The sequence below is a fragment of the Nansenia antarctica genome (assembly GCF_963989245.1).
Source record: "Nansenia antarctica genome assembly, chromosome: 2".
Taxonomy (NCBI): domain Eukaryota; kingdom Metazoa; phylum Chordata; class Actinopteri; order Argentiniformes; family Microstomatidae; genus Nansenia; species Nansenia antarctica.
In genome coordinates this window covers 84379659-84401281 of record NC_137675.1, presented here as the reverse complement: position 1 = coordinate 84401281, position 21623 = coordinate 84379659, and the positions used below count along the sequence as shown (strand labels likewise).

At 42.9% G+C, this 21623-nt stretch overlaps 1 pseudogene across 1 annotated transcript; it reads right to left on the bottom strand.

Annotated features, from left to right (window-relative positions):
- Positions 1-5588: 5588 nt before the first annotated feature.
- Positions 5589-20330, bottom strand: LOC308151761 (annotated as a pseudogene). Its single transcript has 3 exons — positions 20085-20330; positions 19683-19859; positions 5589-6581 (listed from the first exon to the last, which is right to left on the bottom strand). The product of its transcript is annotated as an uncharacterized misc_RNA (transcript).
- Between the last annotated feature and the right edge of the window lie 1293 nt (positions 20331-21623).

Sequence of the window (21623 nt, the reverse complement as noted above, 5' to 3'; positions counted from 1 at the left end):
TCTTTTCTTTTATAGCTGAAACCACTTCCCTGTAGTTTAAACACAACCATACACACGTCTGTGATTAGTTGGGTCCTCTCATTTCTCTCTCTGTTCCTCACTCTCTCACACAGTTCATAGTTTCAGTTCCATTCTTAGTCTGCTGTTTACCTAACACGAAAAGGATATCCATTTATCTTTCAAAGTGGATTCCTTTCGTATGTCAAACTACTCCACAGTCTAATTTCCATTAGTCTACTGTTTACATAGCATAAAAAGATATACATCTGTCTTTTAAAGTGCATTCTTTTTGCATGTCAAACAACTCCTATTTTGTAAAATTTAGGATAGACTATTCATTTCGATTGCAATCTTTCTTTTTCTATTATAATTCACTTTCATTCATAGTTTCTATATTTACCGGTCTTTGTTGCTTATGTCTTGGTCTGGATCTCGTCAGCCGTCCTTTTGGAGGAGAAAGGTTCGACATCTAACCGGCCTGGACCGAATTCAACGTTCCAGGACTTTCTCCGGGTTCGCTCGATCCCGGGCTGTTGCAACAGACTGTCGGCGTTGTCGAGTCTTCTTCCCCCATCAGGCGACCTTGAGATCCGGCTTCAGAAGGACCAAATTGTCGGGTTCTGGTTCTGGGCTTAAATGCCATATTCTTATCAGCTTGGTTGTAAAGCAAGCCATGCTTAACCCGTCGCTAGTTCAAACAGACCATAACTTAGACTTTAAACAACAAAGAGACACGGAGTTCATCATGATCGCCATTCTCTTGCAAGGAGAAAGAATTGCGAAGTCTCCCCCTAGAGACTCCGAATTCAGACTCCTTATCTTGCAAGGAGCAGGGTTTTTATTCTTAACAGAAAGGCACACATGTGGTTCAGTTCTCATACAGAATGGAAAGGGGGGTGTTTGTTCAGAACGAATCATTAGCAGAAAGTGTCATGGAAATCTGATAAGCAGGGGAGAGAAGGGGCTCAGGGACAAAATGGGTGAATCATTAACAGAGCTAAGAGATAGGCTGTACAAAATTTACACAGTGTTACACAGAATCATACAGAACATCACACTATATCATTTAACATATATAGAGTATCCTGTTTTAACCTTATTTAACATTAATGAAAACCTTATTCAACCTTATTCAGCCCTATCAGACAGGGAGAGGAACAGCTTCCCCTAGTCTCTCTCCTCCCTCTCATCTCAAAAAGAAGACACAGAGAGGAACAGCTTCCCCTAGTCTCTCTCCTCCCTCTCATCTCAATAAGAAGACACAGAGAGGAACAGCTTCCCCTAGTCTCTCTCCTCCCTCTCATCTCAATAAGGAGACACAGAGAGGAACAGCTTCCCCTAGTCTCTCACCTCCCTCTCATCTCAATAAGGAGACAGAGAGGAACAGCTTCCCCTAGTCTCTCTCCTCCCTCTCATCTCAATAAGGAGACACAGAGAGGAACAGCGTCCCCTAGTCTCTCTCCTCCCTCTCATCTCAATAAGGAGACAGAGAGAGGAACAGCTTCCCCTAGTCTCTCTCCTCCCTCTCATCTCAATAAGAAGACACAGAGGAACAGCTTCCCCTAGTCTCTCTCCTCCCTCTCATCTTAATAAGGAGACAGAGAGGAACAGCTTCCCCTAGTCTCTCACCTCCCTCTCATCTCAATAAGGAGACAGAGAGGAACAGCTTCCCCTAGTCTCTCTCCTCCCTCTCATCTCAATAAGGAGACAGAGAGAGGAACAGCTTCCCCTAGTCTCTCTCCTCCCTCTCATCTCAATAAGGACACACAGAGAGGAACAGCTTCCCCTAGTCTCTCTCCTCCCTCTCATCTCAATAAGGAGACAGAGAGGAACAGCTTCCCCTAGTCTCTCTCCTCCCTCTCATCTCAATAAGGAGACAGAGAGGAACAGCTTCCCCTAGTCTCTCTCCTCCCTCTCATCTCAATAAGGAGACACAGAGAGGAACAGCTTCCTCTAGTCTCTCTCCTCCCTCTCATCTCAATAAGGAGACACAGAGAGGAGGATGGCTCCTTCCCAGACTCTGTAGTCATTGCTAGCTGCTCAACGTTAACTTCGCTAGCACACATTAGCACCATATTGTTCCCAGAGGTTAGTAGGTCAGGGTTCCCACGGGTCCTTGAAATCCTTGAAAGTTTGTGAATTTGAGGGGAAAAAATCAAGGCCTTAAAAGTTTTTGAAAATACACATGGGTCATTGAAAGTGCTTGAATTCCCCCCCCCTCTCTCTCTCTCTCTCTCTCTCTCTCAAAAAAAAAGAAGGCAAGAGACCATCTAGTGCAGTGGTTCCCAACCGGGGGTACGCGGACCCCTAGGGGTACGTGAGGGGATTGCAGGGGGTACGTGGAAAGATTTGGAATTATAATTTATTTCCCCTTCCAAAAAAATAAATAAATATACAAGTCATTTCATAAACCTGTTGTTAAAATGGTACGCTGCAACTTAAGTTCCTCCCCGACAGGTGATGACTGTAACACAAGTGGTAGTCACGTCACAGGCTGTGTTCGGAATAGCGTACTAGCATACTACTCATACTAGATATGTTGTTCGGCTGCGCTCAGGCAGGCGGTTCAGGACCATGTTCGCACGGACAAACAGACTGAAGCTCAGCTTCTACCCTAGGGCCATTCAGGCCCTGAACACAGCAAAGACCTAGGTTCTAGGCCCTGGACAATCTAGACAATCTAGACAATTTGATGGCAGCTACTAGATTGTAAACAAAAGTGCAATATTGTAATACAACTGTGAACATTCTAAACCTGCTAGCTGCGACACTTTAATGAATGTGCAACAAATATTATGTGCAATAATTATGACAACCCATGTGTACATAAGGTTCAGATATAGGAAAAGTTAGGATATTTATAGCATAGCTTAGTGTACAGCACAGTGTTTTATTGTATAGTATAGTAGTATAGTATAGTAGATAGTGTACATAGCCTTTATGTATGTAAACCAGCTCTTTTCTCTTTTTTGTTTTACCCTTGGCTCTCTTGTTTTTAGTCTTTTTTCCAAGCACCAGGGGAGCCCCCCCTCCTAAATTTCGTTGTATGGTACCTGTACTGTATTAATGACAATAAAGACCATTCATTCATTCATTCATACTCCCACCTCTGCTGTGTGGCACCTTCTATCTACCTCTCACCTACCGCTCCTACCACTCACCTTCTCTGTGTCTCACAAAGACACGGCGGTTGGCACCAAAAATCTCAAATTTGGACTCATCAGACCAAAGTACAGATTTCTACTGGTCTAATGTCCTTTCCTTGTGTTTCTTGGCCCAAGCAATTCTCTTACTCTTGTTGTTCTTCCTCAGTAGTGGCTTATTTGCATGAATGGACATTAGACCAGTAGAAATCTGTACTTTGGTCTGATGAGAACAAATGTGAGATTTTTGGCTCCAACTGCCGTGTCTTTGTGAGACGCAGAGAAGGTGAGAGGATGGTTTCTGCATGTGTGTTTCCCATCGTGAAGCATGGAGGAGGAGGTGTGATGGTGCTTTGCTGGTGACACTGTTGACACTGATTTATTCAAAATTCAAGGTACACTTAACCAGCAGTGTCATCCCATCTGGTTTGTGCTTAGTGGGACCATCATTTGTTTTTCAACAGGACAATGACCCCAAACACACCTCCACGCTATGTAAAGGCTATTTGACCAAGAAGGAGAGTGATGGAGTGCTGCGTCAGATAACCTGGCCTCCACAATCAACCGAACTAAACCCAATTGAGATGGTTTGGGATGAGTTGGACCGCTGAGTGAAGGAAAAGCAGCCAACAAGTGCTCAGCACCTCTGGGAACTCCTTCAAGACTGTTGGAAAACCATTCGGTGACTACCTCATGAAGCTGATTGAGAGAATACCAAGAGTGTGCAAAGCTGTCATCAAAGCAAAAGGTGGCTACTTTGAAGAGTCTAAAATATAAAACATATTCTGGTTTGTTTAACACTTTTTTGTTTACTACATAATTCCATGTGTTCGTTCATAGTTTTGATGCCTTCAGTATTAATCTACAATGTAGAAAAGAATACATTGAATGAGAAGGTGTGTCCAAGTGTTTGACTAGTGTATATCCAATAAGGTAATGTATATCCATCACCCAAATAATTTATTTAATATTAATTAATAATAATAATTATATTTAATTTACTGATGAGACCTGTCGTAAATCAACCTTCCTTACCGCGCTTCACACTTTTCATGCATTCAGTTATGTGAAACAATTAGGCCACCCCATGAAATATTTAGTTATTTTTAAAGAAAAATGGACATGAATATTTGGTCTTCTTTCTTACAATGTCTATAGATAAAGGTGATATAATTTAACCAAAAACTAAATGTAACTTTGTTAGCATTTATTTAACAAAAATAAACGCCAATTCCTACTGAGGAAAAAGCCAGAATAGTGATGTGGTGCACTTTTCTCATTTTAAATATGTTGAAAAAGACAAAGATTTTCATGGGGCGTCTACCTTCTTCACATGACTGTACATACACATGGAGTCACAATGTATACTTTGTGGTTAATGCAGTAAATATCAACAAATATAAAAAGTTATGCCATTCTAAATTGTTGGGATGTTTGTTTTTCATATTTTGACAATAATATTCTTAAGTCAACAATTCAAACGTTCACAATTAAATATCAACAAATATAAAAATGATGCCATTCTAAATTGTTGGGATTTGTTTGTATTTCATATTTTGACAATAATATTCTTATGCCAACAATTCAAACGTATTAAACTGACAATTAAAAGGTATAACAGTCAACCATTCAGAACACTTGTCTGCCCATATTTGATCAAACAAAAACAAAACTCAAAACGGTCAAACCTTTCTGGTTCTTAGCACATGTACTGATGAGACCTGTCGTAAATCAACCTTCCTTACCGCGCTTCATTGTTTTTTCATTTTCAGCTCCATTGTGAACTTGCATGAACTGAACATAGAAGATGCTGAGGACAAAACCTTTGGAAGATTGATTGAACCACGGAATGTAGACGCTGAAACTCCTGAAGGTCAAATCTTTATTGAATTGGATGACACATGGCAGGCAAGGTTTATATTTTGACCCTTTGTCACATCAAAAAAAAGAAAGAAAAAAAGATCCTTCTGAAAGATATATATATATACAGAACAAGGAAGTGGGAAGCACTACATAGGCCTACCAGTTTAGTTTTCACAATACTTTTACCCTAACATCAATTGAACCCTGTAGCTAGCCATGAACAAAAGGGAATGTCAACACAAATAAATCAAACATGTCTTTGCATGGACAGCAGAGAACAATATACAGAACAAGGAAGTGGGAAGCACTACATAGGCCTACCAGTTTAGTTTTCACAATACTTTTACCCTAACATCAATTGAACCCTGTAGCTAGCCATGAACAAAAGGGAATGTCAACACAAATAAATCAAACATGTCTTTGCATGGACAGCAGAGAACAAGAGTGCAATCTAAGAGAAGTATAGGGGGGGACATACAGGGGGGGGGGGGGGTCACCTTGCACTCAACATTAATCCTAACTCCCTCCCAGATACAATTTGCTTAAAGTATACAACCAAAGGATATCACACATTTTATATATTCAGAGTAATGCCAATTCCAGTCCCAAATTTAGAAGAAATTCTGAGTCCGACTCGAGTGGCGCGCTCTCGTTAATAGCGCCGCGCTTCCGCTGCCGCTGTTTGGCCGCCTGCTCCTCCTCTGTGTGCGACCACTTGTGCCTTGAATAGCTTGACGAGTGCACGAATGTCTTGTTGCAGATGGTGCATTCGTAGATCTTCCCCGCGGTGTGCGACTTCTCGTGGTGGTGAAGGTTGGATAACCGGGTGAAGGTCTTTTTACAGTAGGCGCAGTAGGCGCAGTTGAACTTGTTCTCCCCCTTGTGCATTTGCTGGTGCCTGGCGAGGCTCGACGTGTGGCTGAAATGCTTGTCGCACTGCTGGCAGGCATAATGTCACTCCTCCTCTTCGGCGTTCGACATGGTGCGCTTGGCAGCTTTGGACCTCTTGTTCTTCTTGCAGAGAGTGTAGAAGTTTGGTTTGTCTCTCGAGCACAACTTGAGGCGTATTTTCAGGTCGGAGGACTTGCTGAGGCTGTCCTCCCCCTGGGTGTAAGTGGTTAGGAGCTCCTTCACGTGAGAAACCTGATGTCTGGAGAGACTCGCAGAGTTCTTGAAGGTCTTGTCACATTGTGGACATGCGTAGAACTTCTCTCCGCCAGGGCGCCCGTTCTTGACCTTCCTGGACGCGGATTTTGGCAGGCGCGAGCGGCGGCCGTGACTCATCACCAGCTCAGGTGGAACACCTGGGGGGATACCCTTTCCTTTTTTGTGGATAAGCCTATGTCGGGACAAGCTGGAGCTGTGGTTAAAATCCTTCCCGCATATGTTGCATGGATACAGCCTCCTGCCTCCGTGCACTTTATGAGTTCCAAGTGTTCTGCTGCCTTTAAATCTCAAACCACACTGATTGCACTGATACTTTTTCCCCTCACCTGACAGGTTATCGGTTTGCTTCGATGAGGATGGAGGGACCGGTGGCTTTCCCGTGTGCAATTGCTGGTTTATATTTTGACCCTTTGTCACATAAAGAAAAAGAAAGAAAGAAAAAAAGATCCTTCTAAAAGATTATATACAGAACAAGGAAGTGGGAAGCACTACATAGGCCTACCAGTTTAGTTTTCTGATTATTTATGGTAGTGACACAGTGCGGAGAGAGCTGGTACGTCTGTTACTGAACCAGAGCCTGGTATGGTTTCTCTCCTGTGTGCATTCTCTGATGCTTCTTCAAGTTTCCTGCTTCACTAAAATACTTCCCACACTGTGAGCACTGGTATGGTTTCTCTCCGGTGTGTATTCTCTGATGGTTGTTCAGGTGTCCTTTATGAATGAAACTCTTCCCACACTGGGGACACTGGTATGGTTCCTCTCCGGTGTGTATTCTCTGATGAATCTTCAGGTATCCTGCTTGACTAAAACTCTTCTCACACTGGGAGCACTGGTATGGTGTCTCTCCTGTGTGTATTCTCTGGTGCGTCTTCAGGTGTCCTGCTTGACTAAAACTCTTCCCACACTGGGAGCACTGGTATGGTTTCTCTCCTGTGTGTATTCTCTGATGACTCATCAGGTTTCCTTCTCCACTAAAACTCTTCTCACACTGGGAGCACTGGTATGGTGTCTCTCCTGTGTGTATTCTCTGGTGCTTCTTCAGGGTTCCTGCTTGACGGAAACGCTTCCCACACTGGGAGCACTGGTATGGTTTCTCTCCTGTGTGTATTCTCTGATGAATCATCAGGTCTCCTGCATGACAGAAACTATTCCCACACTGGGAGCACTGGTATGGTTTCTCTCCTGTGTGTATTCTCTGGTGCCTCTTCAGGTGTCCTGCTTGACAGAAACGCTTCCCACACTGGGCGCACTGGTATGGTTTCTCTCCTGTGTGTATTCTCTGATGAATCATCAGGTTTCCTTCTCCACTAAAACTCTTCTCACACTGGGAGCACTGGTATGGTGTCTCTCCTGTGTGTATTCTCTGGTGCTTCTTCAGGGTTCCTGCTTGACGGAAACGCTTCCCACACTGGGAGCACTGGTATGGTTTCTCTCCTGTGTGTATTCTCTGATGAATCATCAGGTCTCCTGCATGACAGAAACTATTCCCACACTGGGAGCACTGGTATGGTTTCTCTCCTGTGTGTATTCTCTGGTGCCTCTTCAGGTGTCCTGCTTTACTAAAACTATTTCCACACAGTGGGCAACAGTGGGTCTTCTCTCCTGTGTAAGTCTGTGGGTGTGTTTTACGGTGATTCTTCCGCCTTGAGCTCCTGTGTTGTTGATGGTTTCCTGATGTGGTGGAGCTGGGCTCGCTGTCTGAACCTGGGTTGGCGCTCTGCTGGTCTGTAAGAATAGGAACATATACAGGGTTACATAGGCAAGTTTAACTTTAATATATACGTTTAGGCAAGGCAAGTTTATTTGTATAACACATACAACAGGGGCAATTTGAAGCGCTTTACATACAGCATAAAAAATACAGCAAGAGGATGGTAAGAAAATAAAAATAGAGAGAAATTAAATAGATAAACATTTAACAAGATAATAAACAATGAATAAACAGATATAGGTAAAAGTGTTCTCTATTTAAGTATGTCTCTCAGAGAGATAAATCTCTGCACCTTGTAGAAGTATCGTGCCCTGATACAGGATTAAAGTCGCAGATTATCACGGGTAGTGGCTGCATGTATGATGCAGAAGAGGTTGATTATCATTATTAAAAACAATAGTCATAAATATGCAAATATTCCGGGTGCGTGGAGCGCTATTTCCATACACCCATTCACCCATATGTCGCATTGGATTGGAACAACCCACCGTTTGCATCCCACCCCTGCTAGATTCCCCAGGCTCTGGTAAACACGGGGATGTGTGTATTTTGATGCTAGCCCCCCGGGAAGTGAGGCATGCCCCTCCTGCCTGCGTGCCTATACTATGTAGCGGAACAGGCTTACTTCCCTATACTATCTACATCAGGGGTCTTCAACCTTTTTCAACCCAAGGACCCCTTGGATGTGAGACAAACAGAACAGGGACCCCCACATGTAATATATATAAGCCTATAATAACTTTTATATTTACTTCATTCACCTTTTATTTCACCATATTAACCTATTTATATACTGGGTTATTAGCCTATATGTGTTTATGATTGATAAAAACGTTCATGCATAATTATGATTGGTTATTATTATTATTGTTGTTTTTGTTGTTGTTGTTGTTCTTGATGAGGCTTATATTTTCTATTATTATTATTTTTCAACAATGAAACTTTTAGCTTCAGGAGGCAAGGTATGCCTACCTCCTGGATGGAGGTTGTCAGGCAGAGCATCATGTCATCCTCAGGCTGCAGTCTGGAACTGTATTTGCTCTTCAGGTAGGTGAGGGAGGAGAATCCTCTTTCACAAAGACAAGTTGTTGCAAAAGGCAAGAGGCTCACCATGGCCTTTGCTGTCAGTTGGGGGAAGTATTTCTGGCAATGGATCCAGAACTGGGTGAGAGGCTGTGACTCGTACACATTCTTGTGTGTACTGTCTGTGGTTAGGTCGATCAGCTGATCTTCCTCAGCGGCTGTCAGGTTTGAGCCGTCGGATGCATTGTCTTTGAATGATAACCGTATCCATGTCTTGTGCTTTCTCCAAGACTCAGTCTCAGAAAAGTACTTCTCAAATTGACTTTTGAGTGCCTCCAAGTGATCAACAATTGCGCATTTCACATAAGGCGAGGGCGCATTGAAATGCGCAGCCAGCTCCGCGCGGTTTTGGCCAACCAGAATCTCGAGGATAGCTGTGCGTAATTCAAAGACGGAATGGTAAAGGAGCGCGTTGTGTTCCTCTCCTATAGCGGCGCATAGAGAAGCAAAGAGGCGGGTTTGTTATTATCAAACTAGTAACTAAAGTAGTAACGTTATGCTAGTTATTAATTAACGTTAATTTCGCAATGAAGACCGAACTGCAGCGTTTTAGCCAACACCTAGCTTGCTAGACAGGTGTGTTTTTTTTCTCCAGCTGACGTTATGTTAGACTCTAGAATCATGGGCATCATTTATTTTGTAAATTGTTTGTCAAAAGTAGCTTATTATTGCCTATTCATGCTTGTACCTTACTCAATATCATTTGTTATATTTTTTAATTCTCACTGATTATTTTGGTGAAAGTTGTCAATTATTATGACAGAAATTGGCGGACCCCCTGCAGTACCTCTGCGGACCCCATACCTATACTATCTAGCGGAACAGGCTTACTTCCCTATACTATCTACATCCCTATACTATCTACATCCCTATACTATCTACATACCTATACTATCTACAGGCCCGGATTAACCCCCTAGGGTGCCCTAGGGTGACCAGACTTGATGTGTGCCCCCCCCCCCCAACACACACACCCTCCTACTTTGCAAGTGAAAGTGTGATATTTACTATGGTTACAAAACCCATAGATTTACAAGAGCATATAACTACAGTACAGGCTCATCACAGTTGGGCCTAATTCCGTAGTATAGCCTTTACACTGCTCAAATCTGAATGCAACTCACATCACAATGCAACACGACTTTCTAAATATAGGCTAATTATTTCCATCATAAATGGCCTGAGACTACATGCTAAACCATAACAAATGGGGAAAATGCACATACTGTATACTACAATAAAACAAGCTCAATACCAACCAAGTCCAATAACGACTGTTGCAGGCATATAAGAATAAGAACATATTTTCTGTCAGCATTAATGAAGCGTACTACAGGTATTATGGAAATAAACAGCGCCTCTCTCTTTGCCGCTCTGCTCACCTTCGTGATGCTATATCAGACGTAGGCTATAGCCCTGTGCATCACACAGGCCCAAATCAGCCACAGCGTCATATTAGCCCGAAATAATCATAAGTAAGCCTTACCTTTAGCAGAACTTCTTTTTTCTTGATTTTACGCAGGCAAAGTCGTTTACTAAATCCTCAAAGTCCATCTCTTTGACCAACTCGGATTCAATTGCCAGCAGGGAATCTTATTATTATCAGGCCTCTCTTATTGCACTATAGTTCTCTCTCAACGCTTTGGTAGAGTCAGTCCTACAACTCCATCTAGTACTGGACAGTGGTTTTAGAGTCCTGCTGATGTTCACATCCTTATTTTTAAATATCCGGCTCCATCGGTGAGGGGATGCTGCACAAAACGCATACAATGACTGAAGTAGGTCAAAGAAATCACTCGCATCCTTACAGCTATTAATGCTGTTTACACCGACAACATTAAGGGAATGTCCAGCACAGGGCACGTAATGAATCAGGGGGTTTGCTTTTTTAAGATGCGCCTGGAGGCCGTTATATTTACCCGACATGTTACTGGCGTTGTCGTAACTTTGTCCCCGGCAATTCGACAAGTCTAACCCCAGGTCATGACATGAACCATTCTTACTACACATTCAGCAAGACTTGCTCCAGTGTGGCTGTGAATGGGCTCGCTCCCTCGCTCGCTCTGCTGCCCCCCCCCCCACACTGTTAACTTCGGTGCTAATTTTAGGCCTAGGTGAAATAAAAAAAAATCCCAATTGTTGGGACATTTTTAAGAGTGGCCGTATGTCTGGAGTCTTTGCCTTGCTTAATTTTTCGCTTGGCAGAGCCACTCAGTTGTCGCCTGTACATTTTGATTTCTTCGTTGATAGTTTGGCGGCACTGCGTCATCGCGCACTTGTCTGTGACTGGGGGGGGGCACTTACACCGAACTCGCAATTATTTATCTTTTTATACATGATAGCCTAAATATAACCGTTAGTTTTGTACCTGTGTGGATGTCTTCCAGTAAATATAGCCTATATTTTAAAAAATGTGCGCAAAATATTTTAAAGGTCTATTCATTGTCCGAATAATTTGGTGCCCCCCCATTGGCTGGTGCCCCAGGGCGTTCACCCGATGCAATATATGGATAATCCGGGCTTGACTATCTACATACCTATACTATCTAGCAGAACAGGCTTACTTACTCGACTTTCAAAAGACAAGGTACTTGTTTCTATGTATCGTCATCTTGGTGCGTTCTTCTAGCATCAACATCTAATGATTATCTTCCTCTACCCTCCCATATCTCTCTGCACGTGCGTGACTGCGTTCTGCTTTCTTGAACTTTTCGAATCGATCATTAAGGATGGATGACAGCAGAGACTGAACCCAGAACAATTTATAATGAAGTGAAATGAAACATAATATTATTGATGGCCATTATCAAAGCAGGGTTCCTACAAGTTTCAACAAGTCAAATTTAAGACCTTTTTAGACCCTTTTGATAGAATTTTAGACCTATTCGCGACACCATGTGATAGCATAGATACAGACAAAGCGAATTGGCATTTTTTTGGTTACAGCTTGATTAATTTCTGCCTAAATTGATGTAGTCGGACTGATTTCCTAGCTAATCTCACTTTTAATACCTAGCACCTCATTTTTAGACCGGATAACTGAAATGTAAGACCTTTTTAGGCCTTATAAATCAGATTGCTAGATTTTAGACTTTAAGGCTTTTTAAGACCAGCGCGGGAACCTTGTCAAAGGCAAACTCAATGTACAAAGATGGGGCTGGCAGTAGCAACTCTGCAGTAGAGCCGTAACGAACACACTTCCAGTAGGGACAACGCTATAAAAAGTCTGGCTAAGGTTCTCCCACGCACACGTGCAGCTGAGGTAAGGTCGGTGGTGACTTGCATACACTTTTGCAATGCGCAACTGTCAGCGCATGATCAAAACATGCCGGCATCGATGAGGTTCCGATGCATCGAAACTTTTGGAACCGGTTTTTCGATTCCCATCCCTATACAATTTTCCCAAACAGGAGACTTAAGTGAAGCTGGAGGAACTTCAAGCTCTAGTTTAAACTATCTAAGCTCAACTACTGACAATCTCTCTGTGGCGTGTGTGCACATGCGTACTGACTGAGATTACTTCAACACACAAAAAAAGTAAGCTGCATTCATTGGACTTAGTCCAATTTCAGTACACATACGTGTACCGTTACACCCCTACTAACTAGCTAGCTTTGTGAGTGTGCTCTAAGCTAGCCAAAGCTTTTGTTTGTTAGCTACGCTAGCTTTGTCTGTAGCTACGGTACGTTTACAGGGTTTTTCCTGGCTCAAAATTAGGCGGAGGTGGTACCAGTGGCGTTTGACATCGGGGGGACCCATGAAGCGGGGCTGTCTGGAGGTCCTCAAACGAGCGTCACACACTTAATTTCTTGCATTCTGGTGAATTTATATGCACCAATCTGTGCCTTTTCTGCATCAATTTATGGTGGAAATGTCATTATTTATGTAAAGGAAAACACAATATTAAGGCACCAGATGACCATTCAAAATATAATGCAATATAAGACTCTCAGGCATTCTGTCGAGAGCTGGAGCAAATAATAATAATAATTTAATTTGACAGCATACATGCTACTGAAAACAGCTGGTTGATGTTGTAGGCATGTGATACGAGGATGACGCTGTCAAAAAGCTTGTCCGTAAATCAAATCTTGTTTTATTTGTATAGCGCATTTCTCACAAGATGCGACTCAATGCGCTTCACATGATTACAGAGCCGCAAGCAGGCAAAAGCAAAAAACCTGTACACTATGTAGCCAGGAAAATTCCCTTGCAGCCCTCTACTCATAGAGTGACTACTACCAGTTTGCCTACCAGCCACCGTAACGTCCTTAACACTTTGCGGAGCTCCTGTAAACAGCTGGTGGGGAACAGCGCTGGACCGGAAGCTAACCAGCCGTATTAGTAGAAGTGAAGTGATTGTGCATGTAGTCTGATTATCATTATTCATGATCGCAGAGAATTCAGCTACATTTTAAATTATCAGTTCTATTCTGTCATGAGCATCTAACCAGGGAATCCCAAATGACTTGCGCTAGCCCTGCCATTGAACATTGTCCTGCCCCCAGAGAATGACTGACAGGCCGGTAGAACATGAGAATGGGATCATTTGAATAATATATTCTAATACAGGGCTTAAAGTGGGAAAAAATCCTGTGCCTGAAACTTTTTCTTGGGGAGGGGGGTCACAGTTTGAGATATTGGGAGAGCGGGTACAGAAGACAGCTTCTTGTCTCAATGTTTAAATGCATTAATACTATTTTATAGTCAATACAAAATATATGTCTCAATGTTAAAATGCATTAATACTTTAAATGAATGTGCAACAATACTATGTGCAATATGACAACCCTTGTGTACATACTGTAAGGTTCAGATATAGGAAAAGTTAGGATATTTATAGCATAGCATAGAGAGTACAGCACAGTGTTTTATTGTATAGTATAGTAGTATAGTAGATAGTGTACATAGCCTTTATTTATGTAAACCAGCTCTTTTCCCTTTTTTATTTTATCCTTGGCCCTCGTGTTTTTAGTCTTTTTCCAAGCACCAGGGGAGCCCCCCCTCCTAAATGTCGTTGTATGGTACCTGTACTGTATTACAGTTTTTCTCAATTGCTAAAACACATTTCACAAAACTTTCCTCCATTTCCCCACAACACACTTTTCTAAAGCTACATAAGCAAAACCACACCTTCTCTCTTCAAAACTCAAACTCAAACCCTACCCCTAATCCTAACCCTAACCTTACTGTAACCCTAGCACCTAACCCTAACCCTAGTTTTCCCACATGTATGATAGTCATGCATAAAAATAAATCTGCGCTCCCTGTCTAACGTTATATCTAACATTACATATTTTACATTACAGTAAGGCTGATTTTGCATGATAGTCATGCATTTTATTTCCCCCCTTTAAATGGCATATGATGTCCGAAATTTTACTAAAGTTCAGCCGCGAAGTTGTTGCACTGTTGTCCTATCGAGTTTTACGTAAATAAAGGTTTGAAAAATGTTACCGTATTCCCACATGTACCGTAACATGTACAATACTGTACTGTATCACAACTCAATGCAAACACTACAGAGGATCCATTACACGCAACAATACTCACTGAAAACAATGTTCAGGGTGTGATGTTTTTTTATTTATTTATGGAACTATACCACACACACAGACACACACACACCACAATCATTTGCAACAAGTGTCTTAAATTTTGAGTCGTTATGTTTAATGAATGAAGCCAGGTGTGTTCATTGTGTTAACATTTTGCTGACTGTGGCAAGCATTTTGCATCACATGAGCTTTAATTTGAGAATTTGACATTTTGAGCAGAGTTTTTTGCAACTTGTGTTTTAGCAAGACAAAATGTGTTTAGATTTATGAAAAAAGGAGGATTGTGTTTTGTGAATTGTGTCTTCATGTGAAATGTGTTTATGGTTTTGGCAAATGGGAGCTAGTTTTATTAAATGTGTTTAGAGAACTGGTCATTTGGTTTAGAGAATTGGCTTTTGTGTTTTAGCAATTGGGAAAAACTGTAATGACAATAAAGACCATTCATTCATTCATTCATAATACTGTTTTATACTTAATAAAAAATAATAATAATTAGATGTCTTTAAAAGGCCAAACTGATTACATCACTTATTAAGCCACTATCACTATAACAATACAGAATAAAATATATACATGTCTTTAAAAGAACAAACTGATTACTTATTAAGCCACTATCACTTATATTCTCCTTCTTGGCACCACGTCACATAAGGCTTCCCGTCACTACTCAGGGTTTTTCCTGGCTCAAAATGAGGCGGAGGTGGTACCAGTGGTGTTTGACATCGGGGGGGACCCATGAAGCAGGGCTGTCTGGGGGTCCTTAAACGAGCATCAAACACTTAATTTCTTGCATTCTGGTGAATTGATATGCACCAATTTGTGCCCTTTCGCCATCAATTTATGGTGGAAATGTCATTATATATGTAAAGGAAAAAACAATATTCAGGCACCAGATGGCCATTCAAAATATAATGTAATATAATGCAATATAAGGCTCTCAGGCATTCTGTACTTTCAAATATGTATTCTCCTTGAGGAGTCAACATCAACTATCAGCTGTTTCGCTAGCAAACACGAAAGCTAAGTTATTTGTGAAACAGCGCCCCCGCCACCACGTCGGCGCAATGCCGCAATTGCAGTTTTTTTTTTTTTTTTAATTCTCCCGCGCCGGAAATCCGGCACTGTGCCGGAGTACTTTAAGCCCTGCTAATATATTAGCCTATAAGCGTGTGTGTTTCATGCATTATTGCATGAAATGGTCAACATTTGAATTTTGTCAGCTACGAAGTGGATGTGTTTACTAGAATGTGGAAATGCAAACGCTAATCACATTATTGCATTACAATTGTCATATTGACTCAAATAATGCAGGCAAAAGTGGAAAATAAAAATGCTATTGTGGGATTGCATAGTATTTTTCACTTTAGAATGAACTTTTTAATGTTGTCAGTTACAAAGCAGCGCATGATTTTGAAAATGAAATGTCAAATGGCTTTGCATTATCATTTTAATATTGACAGCGAATGTGCATACCAGCTACATGAAAATGAAAATGCAAATCATATGATTGCATTGGAATTTGAATATTGACTGAAAGAATGCATGCAACATGGTGGAAAGTGGAACATGCAATTGCAATCTCAAATTGCATTAACATTTGAATTTAGTCCACTATATGCTTCCATACACTGGTAGCATTGAGTTTACAACAGTGCAATTACACTCACCAATAACAAAGACTTACCATCCATCTCACTGTCTTTCATCTCCACTCTTCCTCTGTCCTCTTCTTTTACCATCACTCCCTCCTCTCTCATTTGGTCTCCTCCATCCTCTTCTTTTACCATGACACCATACTCCTCTACATCTTCTTCCTCCAGCTTCACTGCCACCATCTCTGGACCCCACTGTGGGCTTTTCAGGGCTGGAGAACCACAGCCAGATCCGGGGGACTCAGTGCATTCCGGTTCATACATGGTTACCATGGTTACATGAGCTGAAGAGGACCTGCGGCTAGAAACACAGGAGGCACAAACAACGCAGGGTCGATTAGAAATGACAGACAAACAGTTCACTGAACTCCCATCTAGACTGACAGGACATGTCCTGCAAATGCAATAATCTATGGATTACTGATTGCATTTGTTGTAATTAAAGGGTCTGGAAAGTAGACATTAAATGGTTCCAATTGTATTTTGTGTCCAGGAAAAACGTTAACACAAAATAAACTATGAAAATAAGCTTCTTATTAGGCTCAACTTCCTGGTCAGACAGTTCCGAGGGCTGTATGGGGCGTGGACTTTGCACGCTTGACTGGCAGCTCCCTTTCGAGCTAGCTTGCTGCGATATCATATACATGACATTCATCTATTAGATGTGCTTATAGTTCTGCCCTTTAATTACCAACTGTTTAGCTACTGTCCTTTAATTACCAACTGTTTAGCTACTGTCCTTTAATTACCAACTGTTTAGCAACTGTTGAAATGTGTAAAAACTGAGCTAATTCAATTACAAATCGACTTAGTCATGCACCTGCAGTATTATTCATCATATCAATCCAATGACCACTATTTGCATACTTGACACCTGGCACCCTATGGTGAATTATTGAACACAATACTTGTGGACAGGATTCACAGCATGTGTGTGACTTACTGATCAGTTGTAGCACAATGGTGTTGCTCTCGTCTTCTAATTTGCTGCTGTATTGTCACAATATCCGCCATGTTTAGTTTCTTCCCACACTGGACATAGCACTGGCGCATGTCGTCATGACCACAACCATGTTTTGTTTGCCCAGAGATTTGCCCTGCCGCTGTCCTTCTCTGCTGTTCCTGTAATCCAATCACTGAGCTGCTCTTGTGACCACCTGACTCACATCCAGGATGTGATTGGTCTGGACTAGTGGTTGGCCTTTGTTGAGAGGAATTCCTACCATAGCGCTCTTCGATCTTGACCTCTTGACCTCTAGTCTTGACCTCTGAACTGGCGTTACTGTCACTATCCATGTCATTCGGTGCTTCAGAGAGTCGATGCCTCTCTTTAAGAGCATGTGCATCTTGCCCTGAGGCATTTGTGCTGAGCATTTCATCTTTGACCTTATCGTTTTTGATGTAGTCCCGTAAAAACCTATCCCACGGTGTGTCGTCCCACGGTGTGTCGTACTCTTCTTTAATGTTGGGAGAGTGATGGTTCCTACTGTGGGTGGGAGGTGGTGGTAGTGGTGGTGGCTGGAGCCTAATAAGATTGTCCTTCCTGTGGTTCTGTCCTTCTGTCTCTGCATCAGGGGACCCAACGTGTGTCCTCTGGCTCTCTGACACTGAATAAGCAGAAGCATCCATCTCTCTGCCCAGATGGAGAGTTCACAGTGCAGGGAATCCTACGAATAAAGATGATAAAAATATTAAAACAAGAGTGAAGAAATGTATCAAAAGGTCTATCAGCCATCAAAAGGTTTGTGGACATTTTTTAAAAAGACTCTTAAAACATTTAGCCCGAGGCCTCTCTTTATCAGATGCTCTAAATGTTAAATGTCTCATCCACACTCATTTTAGTTTTTAGTTTTATTCATATTTATTTATTAGCCTATTAGTATTAGGCTATTGTTTGATCGGTATGGGCAGTAGCCTATATCGGTCGATATTGCTCATAGATTATAGGTGATCAATATCAGTCGCAAAAAACGGTATGGGGGCATCCCTAGTCTGTCTGTTGTTTGGTTAAATCTGACCATGACGCGTATCACAGCCTGAACACCAGAGGATAATCGTGATAGCAGTGAATTGTAATAAATCCACTACAAAATATTAGTATGAAAAAACTGAAAATTTTGGGCCATTTATCTTACATGGAATAGTACTGCTCTGGGGCCTCATTTATAAAGCGTTGCGTACCTACGCTTTGCGTACCTACGCACCTTTGCAAAGCAAGAACATTTCCGTCACCAACATTCGGATTTATAAAACGGTGCGCACGTCAGTGGAATTTGCAAGTTCCACGCCTGCTTCCAATCAACTCTGTTGCACACATGAACGAGCGTCTTGTCCCACCCTTTTTGACGGCCATAGTTGCCTATAATAATAATACATTTTTATTTCTATAGCACTTTTCCTGCAAACGTTGCATATAAATGGTCAGTCAAACGCCCGACAGAACGCAGAAAAAAAATACTTTTCACCTAATCAGTCAATTTCCGCGCAACGGACGTTCTCGCCAGACCATAACATTTTCCAGACTGCATCGACAACGGAATCAGTTTAAACGTGATTCGTCCTACTGTTTACCTTATTATTTATGATAATGTCATAACAGGGCTGCCAAGTTTCACCAAAAGTTTGGAGTGAGATTTTCTTAGCGGTGGAGCGACCCAAAACTGTACACGTTTTGGCAGCGGCGGCCCCTCTCTCCCACCCAATTATTTGTACTAGTTTCCTGCAATTTTACATGTTGTTCATAATAAACCAGCACAAGAAATTAAAATAATTTACATTTTATAAAAGAAGACAAAAATTCAGACAATATATCATATTTATGAATGTTAATAAACAAATACAGTAGCCTACAGACTCTAAAAGAAAATTGGGCTCCATCAACAGGACTCATGGTCAGCAGCAGAAAGACCCTTGGTCATCATCTTATATACAGTGCATTGCTCATAGATGGCTATCATGTTATACAGTACACATTTTTTTGAGGGACCCCCAATTGTTGTATTTGTATTGTAAATTGTAATTATTATTATTATTATTATTATTATTAATGTACCTGGTTATGTTACAGTAGAGAAACAAAACAGTTACCAAAACTGAGTATTTACTAGCTAAGATTGGCAAAAGATTGGCGTGGTGCAACCGAAATTAGTAAACAACTAGTTTGAAACTAGCTAGTAACAACTAGGGGTTTAGTAACTACTAAATGCCTGCATTTAGTAATGACTTACGCCAAATTGGTGCAACCCAGTCGTCCAGTAGGCTACCAGATACGATGTTGTAACGTATGCACATATTTTGCACATATTCACACTTTTATTAAAGACCCAAACGTATGCACATATTTTGCACATATTATCGTCCTGACCTCAGCCAGGCTCCCCTCCGTTTCTCCCTGTGCAGAGAGGGCCTGGCACCTCTCCTTCTCCAGGTCAGAATTGTTGTGGAGGAGGCTCTTCTTCTCCTGCTCCATACCGTGGAGCTTTTGGTGGAGGTCGCTCTCCTTCACCTTCACCTCCTTCACCTCCTCCCTGCAACGCACCAGAGCCTCCTCCGCTGCTGCCTTGTCACTCTCCAGGACCCTGATCTTGTCCTTTGCCTTCCTGATGGCGTTGGCGAGGGTCGCCCTGACCTCAGCCAGGCTCCCCTCCGTTTCTCCCTGTGCAGCAAGGGCCTGGCGCCTCTCCTTCTCCAGGTCGGAGTTGTTGCGGAGGAGGAGGCTCTTCTTCTCCTGCTCCATATTGTGGAGCTTTTGTTGGAGGGCGCTCTCCCTAAGTCGGCTCTCCTTCACCTCCTCCCTGCAAAGCCCCAGAGCCTCCTCAGCTGCTACCTTGTCCACCAGGGCCTCACTCTCCAGGACCCTGATCTTGTCCTCTGCCTCCCTGGTGGTGTTGGCGAGGGTCGCCCTGACCTCGGCCAGGCTCTCCTCAGTCTCTTGCTGGGCAGTGAGGGCCTGGCGCCTCCCCTTCTTGTGGTCACGGAGGAGGCTTTTCTTCTCCTCCTCCATATCGTGGAGCTTTTGGTGGAGGTCGCTCTCTTTCAGTCGGCCCTCCTTCATCTCCTCCCTGCAAAGCACCAGAGCCTTCTCCAGGAAGAAACCCCACTCCTCACACAACACCGCCCTCGCTCTCAACAACTCCTCCAGCTCGGTGTCCATGGCCTTCGGTGTCCTTGGCCTCCGGACCTGTGGGGCTGCTCCCTGTGGGTCTGCTCTCTGTGTGTCTGCTCCCTGGGCCTGGGGCGCTGCTCTCTGTGGGTCTGCTCCCTGGGCCTGGGGCGCTGCTCTCTGTGGGTCTGCTCCCTGGGCCTGGGGCGCTGCTCTCTGTGGGTCTGCTCCCTGGGCCTGGGGCGCTGCTCTCTGTGGGTCTGCTCTCTGGGCCTGGGGCGCTGCTCTCTGTGGGTCTGCTCCCTGGGCCTGGGGCGCTGCTCTCTGTGGGGCTGCTACCTGTGCGGCTGCTCCCTGGGCCTGGGGCGCTGCTCTCTGTGGGTCTGCTCCCTGGGCCTGGGGCGCTGCTCTCTGTGGGGCTGCTACCTGTGCGGCTGCTCCCTGGGCCTGGGGCGCTGCTCTCTGTGGGGCTGCTCCCCGTGCTCTCTGTGCGGCTGCTCCCATAGTATAATTACTATGACTGTGAGGGACATTGTGATTGAAGCATCAGTTATCATGACAACAGGAGCAATGTGCCAAAAAGCTGTATCCTATTAATACAGGTGGGCCATCAAGCCCATTAGGGTTGGGTACCGAAAACCGGTACCGGTTGGTACGCGCTTGCAAAACAGTTTTGTGATTGGTCTGAATTTAGCGGGAAATATGGATTTCAGGAAATCCCTCTCCTTTGCGTCTCTCCAATCTCTTTAACAACGTTTTATTGGCAGGGGGAAAGAATTGGAGTCGAATTTTTATTGACAACGGATTTACATGCTGGAAAAACATGCAGCTAAAATTCAGGGAACATTTGGACAATAAGAGACACACGGAAGCTGTGGTTGCATGGTCTAATTACAGGGCAATATGCGTGGGGCAAAAATAATCTAAAATCATCACGAACAGAACTGCGGAGGTACGGGAAAACAGGGCTCATGTTGGTGTCATCAAAGGTAAAAGTTGGTTTTCTTTAACTCAGCTGATGCATTACCTTGCTGTTGATTGTTTACCGAATGCTTCATCTGACTGTCACACTGTGATTTTACTTGTGTAAACAGTTAATTAGCCCGTTTTTGTGCGTTCACTCTCATGTAGGCCTACTTCATATTGATGAGCTGATAATCTTTCTGTGTGTGTGTGTGTGTGTGTGTGTGTGTATGTGACTGTCAGTCACAAGTTTATATTCTACGGATGTTGTTCAGTGCTGTATGCGCGTTCCCGGTTCTGTGTGTACTCTTGTGTACTTCATATTCAATGAGCTGATTATCTTTCACTGTGTGTGTGTGTGTGTGTGTGTGTGTGTGTCTT